Here is a 24,407-nt window from a genome sequence, read left to right on the forward strand (position 1 = left end):
TCAACTGTGATATTCTGCTTCAATTACAAGAAATATACTGCATTATACAGTAACCAAGACAACTAATCTTTTCTTTGAGAAACTTCTCACCTGCTAATCTAAATAAAGTAAAAGCTCGCTCATGTAAGACAGGCACTTCTAAGATCATCAGATCTCCACTAAGAATTTCGGCTATCCTTTAGAGGCATCCACATGATCAACACCTTTGCTATTGCAGCTGGGCTGTTCTTAACATACAGATTTCACAATATATTAGTATTCATTACATGGCAGGTGTCATTACCACTGAGAAGTAAATGCTAACACTGCTGTAGCAGAGTGATGACCTCACAGAAGAACTGTAACATTTCACTGTTGAATGCTATACCCTGTGGAACCATAAACCGATGTCCGTTTACTATTCTATAAATCGTCATGACACTTCCAATTTGCACTTGTTGCACATCAAAGCAACGGAGATCAATCTGACTATTGAAATGCAATAACAATGCCTGTATGCCGGCCTGCATGTACACTTGACGGAAAACATGCATCTTGATTGCCTTTTTTTGTCAGACAAAATCCTGCCATCTAGCTCTGCCTATACGTCAACAGTATTGGGGTGTTATCACATAGACAAGAAAATCCAACCGTGACTAATAAGTTAGAATATTAGACAAATGCATGTGACGCCAGTGAAAGGAACAAATATTGCCAAATTGCAAGGAATCTATACACCTAGCATTTAAAGATCTTGTACAATATTTCAGAAAAAGAGAAGTTTCTACCAAAAGATGCAGAGAGCCCAGAAAATTTAGGTATGCAAATTACATCACAATTTCAACAAATCAGGATGAGATAATCTCTGGGATTTCAAATAATCTAAATTCAAAAGCTATTCAGAAGGCTGCAGGCATTAAATGTAATCACGTCACTCTATGCTTCTAAAGTCCAGAATAAAATGTATGCACAGAGTGTTTTACAAACTCAATACTGTATGCTCAAGAGATCATCTTATGATGGTACAATTAACGCATGTGTACAAGCAGGTATTTCTATGTACTTTTGTGCACATGGGTTTGTTTGTATGTGTTACTAGGTCCATTCAAATTCCTGGTTTAACTCATCGCCATTCAGATTCCTGGTTTAACTCATCGGCCTGATATTATTCCATTGCCTGGATACGACACAATTACATTGACCACAAAGCTGAATGGTCTGAATTAACAAATGATAATACACTTACTTGCTGAGATAAACTTGATTTGCTAACAGTGATCATGTACGTAGCAATAAAATGTAATTAATATTCTAGTCATACAGTCCCACAAAAGGTACCCAAGATAAATTGCCTGAAGTATGGTGTATCAACAATTGACACTTGTGGATGATGAAAATTCAAGTACTTTATACTACTGATTTTGTATTTGTATTGAGGACATCCAGCTAATCAATGAGTATAGATCTACACATTGACAAATCTATGTCAATTTCATTTGCAATTCATTTCTCTGTTCATATGGAAATGCTAGAATTAAGGTATCATATTTCAATGATTATTTGAGTTTTAATAACCTTGTACAGAATGTTTTTAACCTTTCATCCCATTTTGGAATTACGCAAGAAAAAACAAATGAATTGTTAGTTTTTCTCAGGTTGGTATATGTTATATGTAATTTGTATAGTATGGCTACATATAGAGTGACTTCGCTATGGTGCGCAGTGAACGCCCCGCTCAAGTCGAGGTCCCATTCAAAACGCCTAGCCGTTAATATTGCATTGATTCAGACTTAAAGTAAAATGTGCCCTGGGGACAAATATTCGGACTCTCAAACTTTTACAATATTCTTTTGGCCTAAAACTTGTCGAGGCTCATTTTGAAGATTATGGATTATATAAAGTTTTTGCTGGCTTAGTTTTGTGAAAATCGGGAATTTATTTCCCCCCAAGAGATAATATAGGGATGGCAGCCATTTTGAATTTCAAATATCAGTAAATATTTGGTAGTTTCTCTGGTATAAAAATTTGCATGGTGACTGCTGATTTCAATTCTCGATTTTGAAAGAGAATATTTGAAAGTTTGCTTTAGAAAAATTTGACCAAATGTTTTTCATTTCATTTTTGAGGCATGAACTACATTTATATAAATGCACAGTATGTGCAGATATTGTTAGTATTATAAAATTACCTCTACAGGGTCTTTGATATTTATTCTGAAGTGTGCAGGTGCTGCTCACAGCCTGCTGTAATGCCATGAAATCTCAAGTTCAGTCAAGTCTGACAAGCTGCATAGACTGATGTTCTATATTAAGGTAAATCGCGCCTTGGGGACAGATATTCGGACTCTCAAACTTTTATAATTCTTTTCTGATCCATCACTTGTGGGGGCTGATTTTGAAGCTCTTGCAGAAAGAAAAACTTTCACCTGCTTAGCTTTTCGAAAATCAAAAATTTTATTTTTCCTCCATAGAGGTAACACAGGGATGGCGGCCATTTTGAATTTCAAATATTGGTAAATCTTGGGTAATTTGTTGCTTTAGTACTAAAATTTACATGGTGACTACAGAGTTTTATTCTTGATTTTGAAAGCGAATGGTAGAAACATTCCTCACGGAAAGTTTGAGCAAATGTCAGTCCTTTCCTTTCGAGGCACATTATACTACCTAATGTAAATATGTAATAAATTTATTTTACATTAGCTGAGCAAGGCTTCATATATAGACAAAAATTTAATCAAACTGCACATAGTATTTTTGGATGAGCTAAGACTGCAGGATAGAATTTTTTTTTTGCAGAGAGAGTCAATTATGATTGTGTCCATGTTGTGTTTGTGTACAAAAAAGTAAGAATTACCCTAGATTCCACCATTGGCAGTAATAATTAAGTCAGTAGAAAGATACTTAGAAGTAAACTGTTTGCATATACCTCTTTATCTACTCCTCAAATTTATGTTTAAATTGGCATTAACCACAAGTATGGTTGTACTTCAATTGCACAGTGATAATTGTTCTGCAGTCTATAATCGCATTATAACTGGAGTGTTGTATTTTTCACACTGCATATGAGTAAAAGTGATGCTGATGTTACAGTAATGCAATATAGATTAATTGTCAATTTTGTCAGCTGTACTGTCGACATGCCAAAGATTACTCTTGGTGAGAAAATGTACAAAGGCCATGCCACACTGCATCTGCTTGTACTGTTACGTATATGTCAGCTCTCTTCTTATAGTTGTATCATGGTAAACTTTCAACCATATAATTCGCAGTGGCTTCCTTCAACTATCAGTGCTCAATTGCAACCAACATTCAATGTACAGCAAAGAGAGAGATTGTCTAAGTTTTATTTGATGTTCAACAATAATCAGCAAAACGCTGACATTTGTTGAATTTGCCTTTAATAATATTATGCAATTACATGCTCTATCAAATTACTGAACTGCTTACCAAACCTATAAATAATTAGTACATATGTAAATATGATATTTTATTCAGAGACATATACCTATACCATAACATACTAATTCCGTTCTCTAACAGATTTATTGGCTAAATTGGGCAAAATATGCATGCCCTAATATGTCAATGCCCTTACCGAAATTTTAGGCCTCCCGCAAACTGTTACTGCAAATTTGCCGCAAGCTTTGCAGTAAATTTGCAGCAAACTATTTGCTGCAAATATGCGGGTGGTTCATTTTTCAGATGCAAATTAGGTTTCTTGTGAACTTGCTGCAAATATGCAGCAAAATCCCTGCCGCAACGTTGCTGCAAACTCTTTGCAGCAAATTTGCGGCACAATCCTTGCAGCAAACTTGCGGCAAATTAATTTGAATGTTACTGAAAATTTGCCGCAAACTCCATACAGCAAATTATTTTATTTGCGCTGACCATAATTTGTTTCTCGTGAAACTGGTATTTCAGAGTTTAGTTGGATAAAACACATCTTGTGCTGTCCACAGTCCGCCAATATATAAATATTATTTATCCAACTAAACTCTGAAATACCAGTTTCACGAGAAACAATGGTCAGTGCAAATAAAGTTATTATAAACAAAAAGATGACAGAGAAAAAAAGGTTTAATTCAATTGTGGTACAATTTATTTTATATGCCATGTTCATTTCATGCCACATAAGTGTCATGATCATGTCAAGATTTTCTTTAGACTTGAGAAGTTTCATGTAACATTTACATTACTGTCAAAGGCTGCGATTTGGCTTTCTGTTCTCTGAATTTCTTGTCCCCTTTGGATTCTGAAAAATATAAATCGTTCAGGGAAGAGTGTAAGTCTTTACCGTTTGACCAAACATTGTAAATTTCATGAAAGAAATCGATAATTATTTGAAAATGAGACAAAATCAAGTTGAAAAATTGAAGCAGAAAATGCATAAATATTCATGATCGAAATTAAATTAATAATGATTAAAATGTCCGACAGCGGACAACTCGCCGTATGTTGTTTACATACACGACGGCGACAATCTGCAAAAATCTCAGCACTTACTGTAACTGTTGTGAAACGAAAGTGAATTCAGTATGAATCAGTACTCAACGAAAATGTATCTTTAGGTAAAGATTGCAATACAACGATTACAGAACATAATTATAGCGATCGATGTACAGACGAACGGTACATTGACTTACATTTCTGAACGGCTCGCAGACGCTGGACGATTCCCGGTCCGGTTGCAGGTCTCACCGTGCTGTGTGTATAAATACCGTACTCAGAAAATATAGTCGGCATCTTTACTGCCGCTCGCGTTCACAAATATAGAACTCCGCCTGTCCCTGGTACTGTATACACGTTTTTGCAACTATGTGATATCATTTGGCTGGCGATTCCATAGAAAGATCACGAAATTGTCCACTAGATAACTCCCTGCTGACAAGTACGCAGCCGACACTGGCCGATGGTACTAAAATCTAACTTCGCGCCGATCAAGCCTCATGACGATATAACGGAAGTGCGATCTATAAATCATTACGCGATTGATAATGTAGTCCCGTTTTTAAATGCTGGAATTGACTCTACATCTGCACCAATCCGTTATATTTCATACTTAATATAGCATTTAATTTATTAGTTTAATGAAATGGTTATTTTTATCATAGAAAGACTAAAACGAGAGTAAAAATTCTTTCAGCACGAAGAATCAATATCAATGCGCGAACTGACCTTGATGAACCGTGACCGGAGAGGGTAAACATGTCGGCTGCTCGCAGCTATACAGAGGACGTGTTGCACGTTGGTGAAGCGGCGCTTTGAATTTTCGTACAGCGACTCGGGATGGAGTGTAATCCTAAACCTCAAATTTGTGCTCGGCAATATAACTCTAACGCTGAAAACATGGACAAAAGCCTTTTACCTCGACCCATGTTATCAGAAGGCGAGATTTTGTCAGCGGCATCGATGGGACAGACTGTAAGCTGCAGTGCATTGTACGTACCGTATACATGTACTATATTGATGGGATGAATAGCTTGGAGCACAGCCACTACTCTGCTTGGAGGTAGTAGCGGAAACATTACTACTGTACAGATTTGCAGTAACAAAAGTCTACGACGTGTCCTTACAGACCATCATCAAACGCACATTTCGTTCCAAACTGTTTGCATTTTGGTATCATTCGCAGAAAATACAGGGTGTAACTTGCAAGACAGACAAGTCCCTGTTTCAAAAATTTGTTTCCCTAAAAATTCAGTTTTCGATCCAACCATAATTTACCCAACCAGATTGTCAAAGGGCACTTTTATTACATCATGTCACTACAGTATATACTATAGATGCACTCTATATCCATGCAATGCTTTCACCAGCTTAACTGAAGCTGTTCATTATCCAGCATTACCAGTTATTATAATTTAAAAAGTGAATTGTCTGTTATGAAATAAATGAACATAAAATATAAATGAAAGATCAATTTTATGTTGCTTACACATGACTGGTCACGAAGTGGAACAGTACTCAGTGTGTAGTGTGTACTCCCTGGTAATGAAATAGTGGGAAATATGTCAATCATGTGTTGCCGCAAATTTGCAGCAACTTAGTCGTTTACCGCAAATTTGCTGCAAACTGACTTAAGGGTTTGCAGGAGGGTCACATCTACCTGCAAACTTCTGCAACTCCTTCCTGCAAGCTATATGCTTGCTGCATATTTGCAGCAAACTTACGGCAAATTTGCAGTAGAAATAATTTTCGGTAAGGGTGATGTCTTCCTGGGGATCTTGTCTATATTAAATGTCCAGGTTATTTTATGCAAAGCTTATTGTAATACTTGGAGCTATTAATATTCAAAGTACTGTACACAGGGTTCTGTATAGTAGTCATTCCCCAGCCATGTATACTTAGAATCAGCTTTGGGAGGTCAAGGAATTATCTTGAGCTGATTAACTCACCCGAACAATCAAATCAATGCTATCTTTCACACGCCTCATCCCCTCAGTTTCAGTATATCACACGATTTACGTCATACCAGTCACTAATCGTACATTTTCATCGTTTACAGTTTGCCCGTGATAAGTGAATAATCAATTCATTCAGCCGACATATATGACTAAAAGCAAGTAATCTGAAAATCAACAATTAAAGTATCAGTATCTGTGGTCATTTCAATCAAATATTAAGATAGAATATGGGACAGATATTATAACTCTCAAACTCTTACAATTCTTTTCTTATCTATCACTTGTTGGGGCTAATTTTAAAGCTATTGGTGTAAGAAAAATTTTCACTGTCTTGGTTTTTCGGAAATCAAAAATTTTATTTTTCTCCATATAGTTAACACTGTTGTCTTGGATGGCGGCCATTTTGAATTTAAAATATCCGTAAATTTTGGGTAATTTGTGTCTCTAGAACCAAAATTTGCACGGTGATCCCCGATTTTTTATTCTTGATTTGGTAAGAGAATTGTAGAAAGTTTCATTGAGGAAAGTTTGAGCAAAAGTTTATGTCTAAAGTTCTCTTTTGAGGCGCATACTACCTTAAATGGAGGCTTTGATGTTAAGAATACGGATTTTATTGAAGCAATCATGCTCAGGGCATCTATGTGAGAACATTTATCCTGAAGTAGAGCAAATAAAAACATAAATTTTATCATTCACAATATGTGCCTTCCTGTTCATTTTTTCAAGTTAATCCTGGAGAGATTATTTTTCGCAAAATGTAATATAAATTGCCAATTTTTTTTTCATACATGGAGGTATGATGTGCTGATACAGATGACATGTGCATAATCACATTTTGTGCACCTTTCTGATTTGTATTTATGTTAGCCAATTTGACTTCTACCAGTACAATTAATAACTGCAAATTGGTAACCATGTGTACTGAGGCAAAGTGGTCTGTATTATACATAGGATAGTGTCAAGCTTTTAAATAAGCAAGAATATTGTTCAAGATTTTCAGGTCCACTGAGAAAATTGTCTGCCAAAAACAGCAGAAACATTAAGTGCTAAAAATTGGTCAAAATGCTAGATAATAAAGATGACATTTGAGGAAAACCCATAAACATAAACAACACAGACATACTGTGCAGATATTAAATTTTTCAGTCAAAAATTAACATTTTCCATCACTTATCTGATGAAATGGAAACAGAAATAAATAATTAACATTTGATGTATATACACACAATAGATTTTTTTAATTATCTGTTTGACAACACAAAAGAATAATTCAAAATGTACAACAAGAGAACAAATTTTTTATCACTGACTATATCCTACATAATGAAATTGAAAAGATGTGGGTCATTGACCTATCTTCAGGTGTACATGTATTCAGCTTTATCTCCTAAACCAATTGACAATAACTTGAATTCTAATTGTCATTTCTCCAAGGGAGTATGTTTGCCCGTACTCCAAAGTGTGACAAAGCATTATGACTGTAGGGTCAGATTCGAATTACAAATGCCAGACTTAAGAAGAACCCTGACGTGAACTATTATGTTATGTGATGACACCATAATTTGTCTCATCCTATCAGCTGTTTGTTGTCACAATTACATTTCAAGACCCATCTTTCAATTCTTTTGCCCTTGAATTGGTATCAGAATTAGATACTGCATTATCGACTTCCAAAATCCCTTGTCATTCTGTGGTGACTTTGAAATTTTTTATATTCACATCTCCCTAATTTGAAGTCTATGCTGTCAAATTTGTCACACTGTTAATGGTTTTCAGGCAAATTCCACGACTGACTCGCAGCGTGTTTGCAAGGTTATCTGATTGGTCGATTGTCACTATTCACAGCAACTTAGGGAGTTTATTTGTATTATTTCATTATAACGGTAAGATTCTGCCAACCAATTGGATAACAGCTTCGAAATCGCTGCGAGTCGGCCCAAATTCCATTGGGTTTGATAATTTAGCATGTTCTTTCTGTATTTAATACATACTTTATCAATTTTATCTTGATTGCCAATTAACAGTCAATATTTAACCTTGAGAGTTATAAGTGGATCATGTGAAACTGAGAAAAAAGGAAACTTTTAGTTTAAGCCTCAGAATCGAACATTTTGTGACCATTTCTGATTTTCAGGGGAGGCTCTGTAGTGTAATAATTGTGACTGATCAAAAAAGGGGAACTTAAGTGTGGGCCTCATATTCCAAAATTTTGCGACCATTTCCCTTTTTCAGTGTCAGCTTCAAAGTGTTACCATTGTGATTCATGGGAGTTTACAAGAAGCAAAGTGCATACCTTTACAGTATTATAGCAGTTCCACCCTCCATGATGCTTGGAAAAAGTTTGTTCTCTCTAGCTTAGATAACAAAAGTACGGTGACGAGCATAATACAAATTTACAATTCTGTGGACTGTAACTCTCTATATCAAAAAAAATAACCTTTTTGTCATTTTCCCAAGACCCTTGCACGAATGCAGGGGCAAATAAATATGACTTTCAAAGAAACAGGTTTATAAAAAGACATGCCTATTTCTTTGAAGGCATGTCAAGTCTTGGACAAACTACAGCGCGTTTCACCTAGGTACCGCAACTAAGTGTATGAGACAGACACATATTCACCTACAGCACAAACGTTCAGCTTGGGTATCACGACGCATTTCAAAGCTACCGACTCATTGATTAATTACAGTAAACCAGCATGGGGCAGCCACTCTGTCTAGACTGAGAGATACACTTTATCTACAATGTGTGGCTTTTTAATTTACTTTCTGTTGAGAAAACCTTCAGCTCATCAACTCTTAGCAGAAATTATAAAAACAGTTACATTGTAGATTAAATGTTTTGAACTTTTATCTCTCAGTCCAGACACAGAGGCTGTCCCATGCTGGTTTACTGTAATTGATCAATGATTGAGTTGTTTTGAAATGCGTCGTGATACCCAATCTAAACGCTTGTTTTGTGCGTGAAATATGCCGTCTCATACGCTGAGTTGCGTACGTGAAACGCACTGTAGTTGCTCTAGTTTAAGACGAAAGCACCGACATATGCAAGACTTTGCATATAACTTTATGGGCTTTATCATAAGAATGATTGTAAGCCTGTATTACAGTACATTTACCAATGATTTGACGATGAGATACAGCTGGATATTGAAACACTACCTAATTAGGTTTGTCAGTTTGCTCGCGAATTTACCCTTTTAGTGGTCAACTTTTACAACTTTGCGCCAACATCAGACAGACTAAAACAGCAGGTGACGCAGCAAGATGTCTGTAAACTAATTTACTATGTAGTATGTTTATATCTTTACAGCAGCTATCAGTTTCAATGGTGACACACACAGAGACTGGTTGCCAAGTTCAAATTAGGTGGTAAAAGAACGACGTTACTGCAAATTTAGACTCAGAGGACAGTGTTCTTTGTAGTTGAATATCAATAAAGTTCATGACTTCAAAAATAATAGAGTGATGTGAAAAATGAACAAACTTTACTTTGAACTGCTTGTAAAACTTGGCAACCAGTCTCTGTGTGTGTCACTATTGAAACTGATAGCTGCTGTAAAGATATAAACATAATACATAGTAAATTAGTTTACAGACATCTTGCTGCGTCACCTGCTGTTTTAGTCTGTCTGATGTTGGCGTAAAGTTGTAAAAGTTGACCACTAAAAGGGTAAATTCGCGAGCAAACTGACAAACCTAATTAGGTAGTGTATCAATATCCAGCTGTATCTCATCGTCAAAATCATTGGTAAATGTACTGTAAATAACTGTGCGGTACATCGTTTCAATAGAGCAGAGGGGAGGGCACCCAGGTACCACAGTAATGTTAAGAGCAGCTGTCCTGCAGAATTGGACTGCACCCTCATGCATGCTGTTCTCATGAACAACCACTTTTAATTATGCGATGCCATCCTTGCAAACATTAATAAAATAATGTTTCATCAATCTGTATATCTGAAATATTATTTGTGTTTGCAACAATTATGATACTGTTGCACACAGTACTCACTGAGTGTGAGACACTCAATTATAATCACGAAAGCCTGCACCATGTGCAATATGCTTGTTTAAGTACCCAGGTGCCAAAAAATTAGGGACACATGCATTTTAATCCTCTTTCTCCCATTAGTTTTATTTATTTCTATGGTTTATCTATGGAGCCTGGTTATTATATAGAAAGAGGATTGAAATGTTGAAATAAATAATAGCTGGAAGTGTTTTCAATAATTATCTCAATATTTGAGGATGATGTACGTGCCTGTTTGTAACACTTCTGTTTGCTTTTGTAGGATATGATTCTCCCATGCATGACTGATTATGCTTGAAATTTCAGCATTCCAGCAGTCATCAGAATATGCTAACTCAGTCCAATTATCCTCAAGGTCAACTTGACAAGTGAAAATATGGATTCCGACAGATACACCATCATATCCGGGGACTTCGACAGGTCAGTGCACTATAGCACATATACAACATCAGGGTAATTGCCTTGGTCTGTATAGTAAGGGACCGTCTCAGATTGTCGCATAAAGTTCAAGAAACGAAATTCCGTCGTTTACATCAAAACCCCCTCCCCCTCCCCTTAAACCAAAGTTCAAAAGTGCGAAATGTTGATGTCTGCCTGAGAGTACAATCTAGCGGTTTGCTTAAGCTACTGGAGAATATACATGTATATGCCCTGACCACATTACATGCACATTGTAAAGTAATTGATCAAATTTGAGTACTATTAACCATAGCATCACGCGAACGTCTTGGATACAATTTAACGCAAAAGTTGTTGGTACATGTACAAGTGTGCAGTTTTTGGGGTTTTTTACGCTCAATGTAAAGAGAAATTGTGATCACAAAATAAAAGAGCGAAAGTGAAGCTCACTAAATGAATGCAGGTCAAACCCCCTCCCCCTGTAAACGAACGAATTTCGCTTTTTGAACTCAATGCGAAAATCGGAGACCGTCCCTAATGCACACAAAAATGTTGGCAACAAGAAAGCTGTCATGAGTAGGGGAGTCTTTTTGGCCTGGGTTCACTGTCATGAATCTACATGGTACCATGTAAATTAATCCAGGGGTATCTGACTCTCACAGGATATTAAAATCTCAACCTTGGTTCATCATCACATGAACACTTCCTGGCGTATTCTTTTTCTCTACATATTGAAATTCAATTAATGTCAAGTCTGTGTGCCATCTGAGTTCGGCTGTCATAGTCAACCAACACAAAGAATCACTGGTAATGAAATTTAAGATTTTTTTTCCTGTCTAATGAGATAATTTCTACATATTCATTTCGCAACCTTGCATACCTCTTGACAGCTGAAGTTCTGATGAGTGTCAACTAAGAATAATCTACATCCCATTACTTGTAATTATTCAAAAACTTGCTCTGGGAATTTTTTAGCTGTTGTTCAATTTTCAATATGTATAACATTTTACAGTACTTTCATAAAAGAGGGAACTTTTTCTACTGTAAAGACCACTTTAATTTCAAAGAGTTTTGCAAATATTGTACTTCAAAATTTTTACTAATTAATGTACGTGCTTTGGAGACAGATATGCGGACTCTCAAGCTATTACAATATTTATTTTTGTGGGAATAAAAATTATATTTTTCCCCACAGAGTTAACACAGGGATGGCGGCCATTTTGAATTTCAAATATGGTTTTTTTGTTCCAAATCTTGCATGGTGACTTCTAATTTTTATTCTTCGTTTTGAAAGGAATTGGTTTACAGTTTCCCTAGGGAAAGTTTGAGAAAAAGTATAACTCTTTTGATTTTGAGGTGCGTCCTACCTTAATATAAATTTGATTTTGATAGAAGTATTCACTGTGAATGTTTCATTCTCCTGTACACGAAATATCCTATTAAATTCATTGAAGTGAGGGGTATGGCATTAAACAGTGTCTTGCTGTTTATCCCCTACCGGCTATTGGACCAATGCTTAATTTAAACATGCAGTAATTATTTGGCACGATGGAAGTTTTGCAGCTTTTAAAAGGTACCGGTATATATTTCAGTGTTAGAACAGATGCATAAAATTAGAATTTCAAAACAAATTCCATGTACATGTATAGTCAAAAACGTTCAAACAACAACTCAATGAGTTTGTGATTGGTTTATAGTTGGTTATTTGCTTAAAGTGACAAAGCTAATGAAAATCTTATCATGTCTCAAACAGAAAAGCGTAAATCAAAAGTGCAGTAAAATTGGACTGCCAAAATAGCATAATATACATTCTCTTGATTCCATTAGAGCAGGTTCTACTCACAGTGGAAAGTTGTCTGCTGCAATCACAGTAAAGTGGTTAGTCCCTGACAATAACGTCAAGACCTTTCAAAGAATGAAATCCAAATTTGCCGATGTACTGATTATATGTCAATTGTTTATGAAGTTTAAACTATCAGGTGGTCGCGGTTCGGTGTTCATTCTTTATAACGAGGATGTTAGATACCCTTGGGAAATATACTGCGTCAGCTTGAAAGGCTGATATTGATTGGTTTTGGAAATACCATGTAAGATAAATGGAGCAAAGAAAGGTATATATATTTGTCAATGTTGCTGAACGTATACACACAGAAAGTGATTAACGCACCTTTTTGCTCTTTCTGCCGTGTACGTGCCTTGAAGTTGAAGTTGAATCCATAACTTTTAGCTCAAACTTAAATTGTCCAAAGAAAATCACTTCATGCTCTTTCATAATCATGAACAAAATTAAAGGATCATTTAATGCAAAATTCAAAACGGCTGCCAATCCACTTTTACATGTAACTCTATGAGGAAAAACATTATTAAAGGTGGAACGTGCCTGAGACAGATATTCAAGCTTTCAATTTTGATCAATTCTATTCCAATCTATCACTTGTGAGGGCTCATTTTAAAGTTCTTGGTGTATTAAGAAAAGTTTTCACTGCCTAACTTTTTTAAAAATAAGAAATTTTATTTTTCTCTACATAGATTTAGCACAGGCATGGCACCATTTTGAATTTAAAATATGGAGAAATATGAAGTAGGTTGTCTCTCTAGTACCAAATTTGGCACGTAGACTCCCTGATTTTTATTTTTGATTTGGTAAGAGAATGGTTGAAAGCTTCATTGAGGAAAGTTTGAGCAAAATTCTTTCCCTTTTGAGGCCCATACTACCTTAAATTGCCAATTTTACAGGAAAAAAGATCATGAAAACTTGATTTATTCATATATTTAAAGTCAATCAAATAGCGAAGAAGCTGAAATTTATAACAATAAAGAATCACCATTTCTTCATAAAAGTTTGAAAATTAAATACTTGAAAGGTTTAATCACCTTGTGAACTTTACTGATTTTGATTGGTTGATAGACTTGGTTCAAGTTGGTGAATTTTAAAAAAAAGAAATCATTTGCAACTGTTTTTCTCAAGTCTCTTCCATTTCACACAAACCTATTTGAAATCTGACAGCTAGTTCACGTCAGGGTTTTTTTAAGTGACAGAACACAAATCACCGCGTTCACCCCACTCACATGTTAACAAATCATTGACTTGAACCATATCTACTTGGTTTACTAAATTTGATAGAATTTGCTATTTGGACATCGAAATTTACCGTTGCGGTCAAGCGTGCAACTTCCCAGAAAGGGGAAACAATATCGTTTTCATGAAAGCAAAATAAATGAAACATCCTATTTCCTCTTGGATTAAGAAAGTGAAGGGTTTCATGGAAATAGTGAAAACAATTTAAAACTATGTTACATAAGCTATTAGATGCTCAAAGGCATCTTTTGATGCCAGACAGAGCCAGGAAAATACAAGTCAACCTCGCCACAGCAGAGTGGTGGGACATGATTACTTCCCCTGAAGTGTCACGTCACTCTGATTCATTGATTGGGTTTCGGTGGGTTTATCAAATGAACCAATCGAGTGTTGGCATTGGTCAGGATTTACACTGAAAATGTATGATCATCACAATTTTATCGACTGATTTATCTGCTGCACTCTTCTGACAAAACCTCTTGAGATTACTAGCAATGGTTTTCGTACTGAGCTTAATGTAACAAATGGTCATTAAATTGAAGTACATGAATAACATTAAACAAGTAAATACATACCGTATGTGCACATATGTAGTGGTATATGTACATATACACATGTATGTTTTGTACATATTTAAAGTTGAAAATCATAACTGCATATATACTCCATATATATAGTATATATATATATATATATATATATATATATATATATATATAGTATATAGTATATATATATATATATATATATATATATATATATATATATATATATATATTATATATATATATATATGTTCTACAGAGAACACATGTAGCGTGAAACTCTGAGTAACGCGTAAGTCCTCTTTTCTACTGATTATAATCAATTAATATACAGTAAATTGCTCTGCCATACAGGTATTGAGCACCGTGAAAATATCTGAACTTTAAAGGATACATACATACATACATATATACCTATATATATATATATATATATATATATATATATATATATATATATATATATATATATTTGATATGCATTTCATGTATATAAAAAATCTCTGAGATAAACTGTTATCACAAATCTCTGCACTTTGCCATTTATTTTGCAAGCATTTACAGCTGAGTGAAGTTTTATTGACTTGAATGTCACCAAGTCAATACACGAATATTGGTTGACTAAATTTGATCCAATGTAAATGTTAAAGGTCCATGATCGATAAGTGCATGCAGCCACAATAAGCAGTGTGAGACGACAAAAAAGTGAAGTTGTCAGATTTTCCGCGTAGTATCAAATCTGCGGAGACAGCTCGGTGACGAAATGTCATCGAGGATGAAGAGGCATTAATGCCTTTTCTACGGAAAGTGTCTTCATCAAGCGACATTTCACACACAGCACGTGACTGGTTGATTTCTATCTTATTATTGATAGTGGCTGTCCTATGTCAGGCTTTGTCCTCTGGGATTCACCTTACCGTATGATGACATAAAGTAGAAAATCTTGCAATGCCCAGTGACATTTACATACAGACGTGCAAGCTCTGAAAGATGTGACACACTATACCGGTAGTGGCCACAGTCGCTCGAGAACTATTCAGCTCTGGGACTATTCGCCCCATAGACGAGTATACAGAAGCGAGAAATACCCCAAGTCAGGAAATGAAATGGCTATTTTGTATAGGGATTGTGCCACCATGTCATCTTCGACGTTCGATTTTACCGTGAAAAGTAGCAAGTTCATCTATCATGTAACCGTCGACCGTTCCCTATCATTCTCAAAATTCATACCTGGTACTTGATTTGCTTCACAAACGCTCGTTTCGTGTGATTTTCGGCCGAATTCGACGGACACGTCGCTAAAACATAAGCGTGAGCAACATTCCGGTCACCTTACAGTGGACGTTGGGCACCTCCACTTTACTGACGTTAGCGCCGCGTACCCATGAGGGGTGACTGGAAGGTTGTTCATGCCTTATGTTTTGGCGACGTGTCTTCCGAACTGGGCGGAAATATCACACGAAAATTCATACCCGCTACTTCATCTGCTTACAAAATGCTCATTTCCTGTGATTTTCGGCCGAGTTCGAGAGACACCTGGCCAAAACATAAGCGTGAGCAACATTCCAGTCATACCTCATGGGTAGGCGGCGCCAACGTCAGTAAAGTGGAGGTACCCAAGAGGTGACCGGAATGTTGCTCACCCCCAGGTTTTGGCAAGGTGTCCGTCGAATTCGGCCGGAAATCACACGAAACAAGCGTTTTTGAATCAGATAAAGTATCAGGTATGAACTTTTAGAATGATAGGGAACGATCGACTGTTGCATGATAGATGAACTTGCTAATTTTCACAGTGAAATCGGACACGGAATGTTACATGGCGCAGTTTTATAGCCATTCTGTTTCCTGACTTGGGGTATTTCTCGCTTCCGTATACTCGTCTATGGGGCGAATAGTCCCAGAGCTGAATAGCTCTCGAGCGACTGTGGTAGTGGCATCTCGTATATTGTGCTGACACTGCACTATAAAAGGGCAGAATGTTTGATTGGGGGGGGGGGGAGGTATAGTGATCGAGTGAGGTTGAAAATCAAGATGAAGTGCTGTGTCGATCAGTCCGGTAGAAACTGGAGCAAATATAATTGCCACTCACTTTCGCATTCTGTTGAATTATTGCAAATAGTTTTCTCGTTGCCATAGCCACACTTCCAAGTCCAGTATAACAGGTTACGTCAAGTAACCTTAAAGGCGATAATTTTTTATGTGTTTTTAGAGGAAAAGCTTATCTTTTTGTAGTTTGTGGCATTTCCTTTTTTCAGAAAAATTTGTCAGATTCTAGGAATAAATCCCCCAATAGGAACTGATTTGGCCTTGATCTTTTCTTTTTCGCTTCCTATTTTCCACGAAGTGACTTTACAACCTTGTGCACATGCATGCGGCTATCATCAATGAAGCCCTCACACCGAGATGTTAAAATTCCTCTGCAAGCAGAAAAAAACTCTGTTTGCAATAAAGAACAATTCAGAACAAGGCTCTATATTCAGGTTTTATTAGAGTGCTATTAGAGTGTATCAAGGTTACAGATCTGAAGTGAACGGAAGTCAAGGAAATGATTGTGATAAAATATTTGTCCACTGGCAGGGTTATGACAGATAATTATGAGAGCCAGTTCCACTTCCAAGTTGTCTGGGTTTCAACATTTGCACAAGGATAATGTACGTCCTTGTTGTTCTTGTAATAAAGAGCAGCTGCACGAGTGCTCCTGGAATATCAAATTCCATTTCTTCCAGGAAAAAAACAAGTGTGATGACAGATAGCCTACATCTGATGAGAGTATTACGTGGGTCTTACTTGTTCAATAGTTACAGAAATATTAGTCATTCTTATTTTGAGACAGAACTCAAGGCAGCCATCACAAAGTGCCCGGAATTTGAAGGACTCAAGCAGTTTTATTGAGCTTTTAATTGACAACTTGCAAGTATCTGTGCTTGTGAACTGATAGTCGATACAACGCAAAGTCTGATTCCATCGACTGTTGCCTGGGGACAGCACATATGCAGACTGTACGGATCTCATTGATCTAAAACCTGTGGATTTGTTTTGAAACCTGACGTGACAGTGAATTTTTCACAATCTTGCAATTTGTAAAAAATCAAATATCTTTTCCAATATTAAAGGATAACGCTGAAAATGGAAACAACGGTAAATTTAAGGATTAATTTTCTTTGCTGATAAAAAACCCCTGATTTTATACTTGGTTACAAAATAGATTTTGTGGTAAGTTTCCGTACGCAGAGTTTTCAGTTAAAGTTAGAAAGTAATATTTATATACGTATAACACTGATTTTGATATATCCGTACTAAGTTACAGTCTTAGAGTGTTAGAAGTCCAAGTCAATTTAATTATGTGTCCTAAAACATTTTTGTCTCATACAGTCAGAAAGTGTTGACACAAACGATTTAGCGAGATAGATTAACTAGTAAAAGACCTTGTTTTATAGCCAGTTTAAGTACACTTAATGTTTACCTGGGAAATCTGCCATTAAAAGAAAACACTTAATTTTTTATGTCACTGCCACATGCCCATTATGTAACTAATTGGTATTGATTTGTCTTGGTCAAGACTTAGAACTTCATTGTTATCAAAGTAGAAGACATTGATGGTGTTGGCAAAACCCACACTATTAAAAGTTAAACTAATTCTGCTTTTTTTTAAGAGCTCTTGCCTTGAACAAACAACCTTAATCGACCTATTGAATGTCACGGCTTTGGAGTCCAGTGGGTGTGTCCAGTAAAGCAATACAAGTTGATTTTTTTTTTTGGTGCTCTTTGAAGTTCACCGCAGACTTACGACACACAGGAAGTCTTTCGTACCATATTTGAAAGCTCCTGGCATCGTTTGTATGGTAAACAAAGTAAGTCCTCCACCAATGATTTGCCTATCAAAGAGATCGTATCAGTTATCTCGTCATTTCCTGGTGATGTCATTTTGCTTCTGTACGTATAACGGTATATGAAGATTCAATCCTTAGCTCTGACAGACCAACATAAAACCAGCCATGCACCTGGAAAAATGACAAATTTCACCAACACTGCCAATACTCCCCTGAAGAAACTTGAATACGATAAATATTGACCTATAAAACTCTTACAGCTTATGTAGCTGACAAATTAAGTTTGTTGTCAATCCGTATCTTCAATTATGATTAAATCACTGTAATTAAATATATTCATACAACTACCGGTACATTAAAGATTATTATAAATTTTGGATAAAATTATGTGTCACTATTCAATAACCTTTCGTTCAGCAAGTTTTATATATATCAAAAAACAAAATGAAACACTGTACTGACTTGTGTTTAATTCAACTGAGAGACTTATTTTTTCAACTTCAAAACCTGAAACATAGTTTTCTGGTTAAACAGGTCATGTGGACACATTTCTGAATTTTTTCTTAAACACTACAATCTTGACACCAGTTTCCCAGTATAGCTAATGTTACTTTTCTGTGGAATTTATGTAGAAACTGAAAACACTTTGTGCTTTCATTTTGACTCAACCAAAGTACTTAATATGCTAATTTTCACATTACAGCTAACGTTACTTTTCTGTGGAATTTATGTAGAAACTGAATAGAATTTATACTTTCATTCTGAGAAACCAAAGTACTTAAGCTAATTTTTGCCGTTATTTTTTCTGTAAAAAATTGTGCTTACTCTGAGTCTTACATATGGTTAGTTGGAAATGATGATTTAAAATCAAAGACAGGAGAAGATTGTACTGTTCGCGCTACAAACAAAATAACTATATAAACTTTTTTTTTTCAGATATCTTAATTTCTTCTTTATGTACTGCAGTGATTACAGAGTTTATAGACACTTTGAAGTTTTCACCGGTTGTAAATTGTTCTCCCCCCCACCAAAAAAAAAAAAGAAATTATGATCGGCTTTTCAATATTTGACAAGGCTTTAAAGAGAACCGACAATTAGTGCCTAATTTGTAGTATTTACTTCAAAGTTTTACTTAAAAATAATTCATTCACTTCTGCCAGCCCTCTTGTATGGACTTCCCTATTTCATTCTCACACCTTTGATAAGGTATCAAATTTTAAACGATTAGCTGAATTTCAAAGAGGCACTTCAAACACTCCACTTTCACATCCACATGATGATTTATTCCACGACATTCAAATGTGATGCTGACTGTCCTGTCTTGGCTTACAGTAGGTGATAAAACCTCTTGTAAAAGTCTAAAATTTCTGTCAAGCATTATTCTCTGGTGTATTAATCACTGCTTATTCAAATTTGTTGATTTCAAAACGACAACAAAAATTTATAGTTTACATGGTATCCCAAATCAAAGGAAACCTTCAACAACATTTGCCACAGAACCTTGAAGTTGGTCTGAATGTTATCACATGACAATACCGTTAGTTGGTTTGGGAAGTCAACTGCTTTAAGTCGATACTTTGATTCAGTCGATATTGCTTTAAGGTAGAATGCACCTCAAGGACAGATATTCAGACACTAAATTTTCGACAATAACTTTCAGGTCTACTTTGTCCTTGTGTGGTTTCATTCTGAAGTTCTCAGTTAAAGTAGTTTCCACTGTCTTGCTTTTGAGAAAAATTGAAATTTTTTCCCGCAGTCTCAGTTAAGGGATGCATCATGGCAGCCATTTTGAATGTCAAATGTCGGTATATGTTGAGTAACTTATTATCTAGTCCCAAAATTTGCAATGAGACCCCTGTTTTTTATGCTTGATTTTGAAAGAAAGTGGTTCACAGTTTCCTTTCAGAAAGCTTCGGCAATGGTTGAAGTCTTTCACTTTCAAGGTGCATACTTTCTTAAGACTTTCATTTTGTGAAATGAGTTCCCTTTTCAGAAAGGTCATGACGCTTTTGCTACACCAGGAAAATACAGAAATTAACTCGCAAACCTGAGATCTGCATTTTCCTTTTTGCATTTAAATTCTTATAGTACTACTTATCCCAGTATTAAATGAATATTTATATTTTCATTGCAATATACAATGCACTGTTATTATTGTAAGCGTAATTTGCATTTCTCAATCATCTCCACTTGATGTGTTTGTACAAGTTTATAGCTTCCTTACGGACAGCACTTCACATTCTTTTAATACACGACACATCACCTGCGAAGCTCTATCATTGTAGTGAAATAACAGCTTACCGATAACAGAAAGTCTTTGAATGTGAGAGTACTTAGGTATGACATTTACCAAAGTGCTCACGCAGGTACATCCGTCGAAAGACAAAGAAACCAGAAGAGACTTCCTGCAAGCACTCTGCGTATTGTTAGAAAGTAAAACAGGAAATGGAAAAAACCACTTTTCTCTCCCCCGCAGTTTGATTCAACAGAAAAGGACTTTTTTTGGTAGCTCTTCAAAGATGTCTTTTGAAAACTAGGATATCAATTACTGATTCCGGATATGCCGGCTTTTTGACAGAAGTGCAGTTCCAAAAAAAGACTCAGATTAATCTATTTTATTGACAATTAGGGAAGGTGTGAACTATTACAAAGGATGGGTACTAAGCTGTGGAAGAAAAAAAGAGAGCACATACTTGCTATCAATAGCTGAGTTACCATCTGCAGTTTAAACTGCTCACCAAATTCCCTGTAAAAAGGTTACCATGGATAATGATGAGGTTTGGGCCAAACCATGTTACTGAAAGGGTTGAGGGAAGGAGCGTACACGGCTAGACTTTACAAATTGTAATTTGTCTATACATTTCTGTGAATGAAATTTTTGATCATCTTTTGTGTTGAATTGCGTTTAAACACTTTTCTGCCCGAGAGATCTCAAAAGATATTGAAAGTGTAACTTCAAAACAACAGTATTAAAGGTACTTTAATTTCGATACTTATAAAAATAAAAATGATTATTCATACTTGTGACAAGTATTACATGGGAGGTTTAATTTCAAATGCAATCTCATTGAGTTTGTTTTTCTCGACCAAAAATCTCATTTTTTACCCGTTGGCTAAAATGATCTTGGCAACTGGGAGGGTCAACAACCAGGTACTGGTAGCTGAGATAGTACCATTTTGCTGGAAACCACCAGTGCATTATTGTACCCTTTTAGCGACAAAGTAGATTTTTGTTGCCTATAGAATATACCCCAGTCAATTTTTTTCAGAATTTTGTCAAAATTTTGATAAAAAGCTAGCCAATGAAACGTTGCATCCATTTCATCCAAAATTATCCAAAAAATAAAGAAAAATTCATAAAAATAAATAAAATGTTGCACCAAAATTTTGGTGGGAAAAATCACAGCTCTCAAAGGATACATCAAGCCATAGACAGTAGAGAAACGTTTCTCTACTGTCTGTGGTTAAGCCAAGTAGATGTATCTTGACAACCAGAGTGAACTGACCGATAGCCAGTGCGGCAGCTATACACCAAAGATGATTGAATATAAGTTTATTTGCTGCACAGTCAAAATATTTTTTCAAAAGTATCAGCATGATGAGACGAATGGTTTTCAAGTATACTTTACAGCATCATCAGGTGATAGACGATCGGTTCTACAACAGCTGGTTGCGAATGAACGGTGCGGTTCAGGCCGATTACTCAGCCGATGTTACCCTATGAAATACTATCTAACACCGCAATCAAATACAATTACATGATAAATCGGGAGCCATTATTGCCAAAGATGCACATTTGATCCAACCGGCGCTACTGATGATATGCACTGAATTTAAATTCATCCCCAAATGCCGTCAGCATGTATTTCATTACCGTAATGCGACACTGCATTTGCGGCGGTCAGATGCGGATCAGGCCGTCTGCCACTGATCTCTGATACTATCATAATTCATCTGACAGGCCATCTGTGCTTTCTAAAAGAAAACTTCTGGCAAAAATATCCCACAGGAATCCTGCGCAATAACTGTATGGGACTATAGTACTGAAAACCATCCCTGACGATTGCCATGGAATTTGAAGAAAAGGAATAGGATGCATGTGACGCTATGTTAAATTAACCATCAGATCCTGCGAACTTACAAAAGGAATCCCCCGTTTGATTTCATATGGACTTTGTCTGATAGGATTGCTGTTGGATACTTTTGTAGGTGATGTGCATGTATCAAGCTATTTTGTTTTTATATTATTCCAGAAAAAAGCAGACTAAAAATAAAAGAAGTTTCTTTAATCTTCCACAATACTATTGAATCAATGATTGGATTTTACTCCATGGATGTGGATAGGAGCACTGCCATACTGGTAGCTAAGGCATACAACGTTGAATACATACACCTGGTTTGGCACCCGGCCCTTCCCCTTTTCGCCCCATTTATACTTTGGCTACAGAAATGTAGACTCCTGTTTTTGCCAAAAGCACAATTTTATCCCAATAATTATTTTGAGTTTTGATGCCAGTATTTGGGCCAAAATGTTGACTTTTGACCCCATGGTTAGCAGACAATTTGTGCTTTGTGGTTCAGACTGTCCAGGGTACACCTGTTCCCAAATTGGGGTGAGTGCCCTTGCTCCCACCCTGAGTTTTACTGCACAATATGTCATACCAGTTGTCTTCCTTTAGCCCAGGCCTTTTCGATTGCCAAGGAATGGAGGGAGAATTCAAAAAGTAGAGTTCAGCATGCTGAAGCATTACCGCAGATTTACTGCAGATTGTATGTAAGCTGATTCCACCATAAAAGCATTCCAAGGTTTCATTTTAAATTATTCCAAAGCTTGAAGAGAATTTGCGGCTGCAATGAATCCAAGAAACACATGTTGGACAAGACAGTGTCTTGACACACAGATTCACCTGCTATTCCCAGGGGCTGTCCAGTCCTTTACAATCTTCTACAGTGATTTTCAGTTCAAGAGCTCATCCCTGGACTGAATCCAGTTGGTTTTTTTAAACACATTATTAAATAAATAACACACGGCACCGTTTTAAGTGCTTGAATCAAACTTAACTGCAAACAGAGGGTTGTTGGAAACATACATGAGCAAATACGCATTTTAATACAAACTTCTCTAGAATCTAGCTGCCATATTCAGGATTTGCCTAATTTTGATATGCTGAATATTTCAACTTGCGGAGCATAAAAGTACAGCACCTAAATTCTAATGTCTAGAACTGCAGGAAAAAACAAAAAACAACCCCCCAAATTCTTTTTCCTTCTCTGTATTGTTCAAGTTTTGAAGTATATGTCTGTCATGTTAACTGTCACTGTTATGATTAATTTATGACAATACTGCAATTACTGTAAATACCATAATATATTATACTGAATATCAAAATACGTCACTTGGCATTTTATTTTCATTGCATTTAATATCAAGCAACAACATAATTATTACTTCTTGATGACGACATGAAGGGGAAATGTCATGTAAATATCGAAGCATATAATTTGACATTTTCTCTTTACATTTGCAAAGATTAATGATAGAAGTGAGTGTACATTTGTCTTGATAGAGTTTGCCTTGCACACCCATCATGGATTGGCCCTTGATGTGAAAAAAAAGCTAGAATAATAAATGTACGAATAGACCTTTTTTTTATTTAGCAATCTCTGTACAATAGAACACCGACATATACAGACTTGGGATGACAATTCAAATGGAGAAAGTGGGTCAGGAACCAATCTTTGTTCGAGAAAGTATGTAGGTGTACCACCTACAGAGCGACAACTTCAGTATATGGGTGTAGATTGACAATGCAATTCAATGCTTTTGCCAGATCTACTGAGATATATACAACCAATACTTATTCAGTGGCAACAATCACAGAAGTTATGTGCATAAAGACTATGTGAACACTGGCATGGTTCATAAATTTGAACTTTGCAGAGACCAGTCGGCAGTCAAAATTACTATATTCAAGTTTAACTAGATTTTTCAAATATGAATTCATATTCAAATTTTTGCATAATATTAGTCATTTGCATAAAATATATACATATAAACAAGAAAATAAATAAATAAACAAATAAATAAGTAAATAAATAAATACATTGTACTTTGTGAGGCATTACACAGTAGGATGGAAGACTG

General features: G+C 35.9%; 1 protein-coding gene and 1 long non-coding RNA gene across 2 annotated transcripts in view; both read right to left on the reverse strand.

Annotated features, from left to right (window-relative positions):
• The window catches only part of LOC139117066 (ALK tyrosine kinase receptor-like), a 72,800-nt gene that overhangs the window by 40,559 nt on the left and 7,834 nt on the right, over positions 1 to 24,407 (reverse strand).
• On the reverse strand, positions 4,055 to 4,905 carry LOC139117812 (uncharacterized). The gene is made up of 2 exons (XR_011548587.1): positions 4,622 to 4,905; positions 4,055 to 4,230 (listed from the first exon to the last, which is right to left on the reverse strand). It is a non-coding gene; the product is annotated as an uncharacterized lncRNA (long non-coding RNA).

The sequence above is a fragment of the Ptychodera flava genome, chromosome 18, assembly GCF_041260155.1.
Source record: "Ptychodera flava strain L36383 chromosome 18, AS_Pfla_20210202, whole genome shotgun sequence".
NCBI classification, from domain to species: domain Eukaryota; kingdom Metazoa; phylum Hemichordata; class Enteropneusta; family Ptychoderidae; genus Ptychodera; species Ptychodera flava.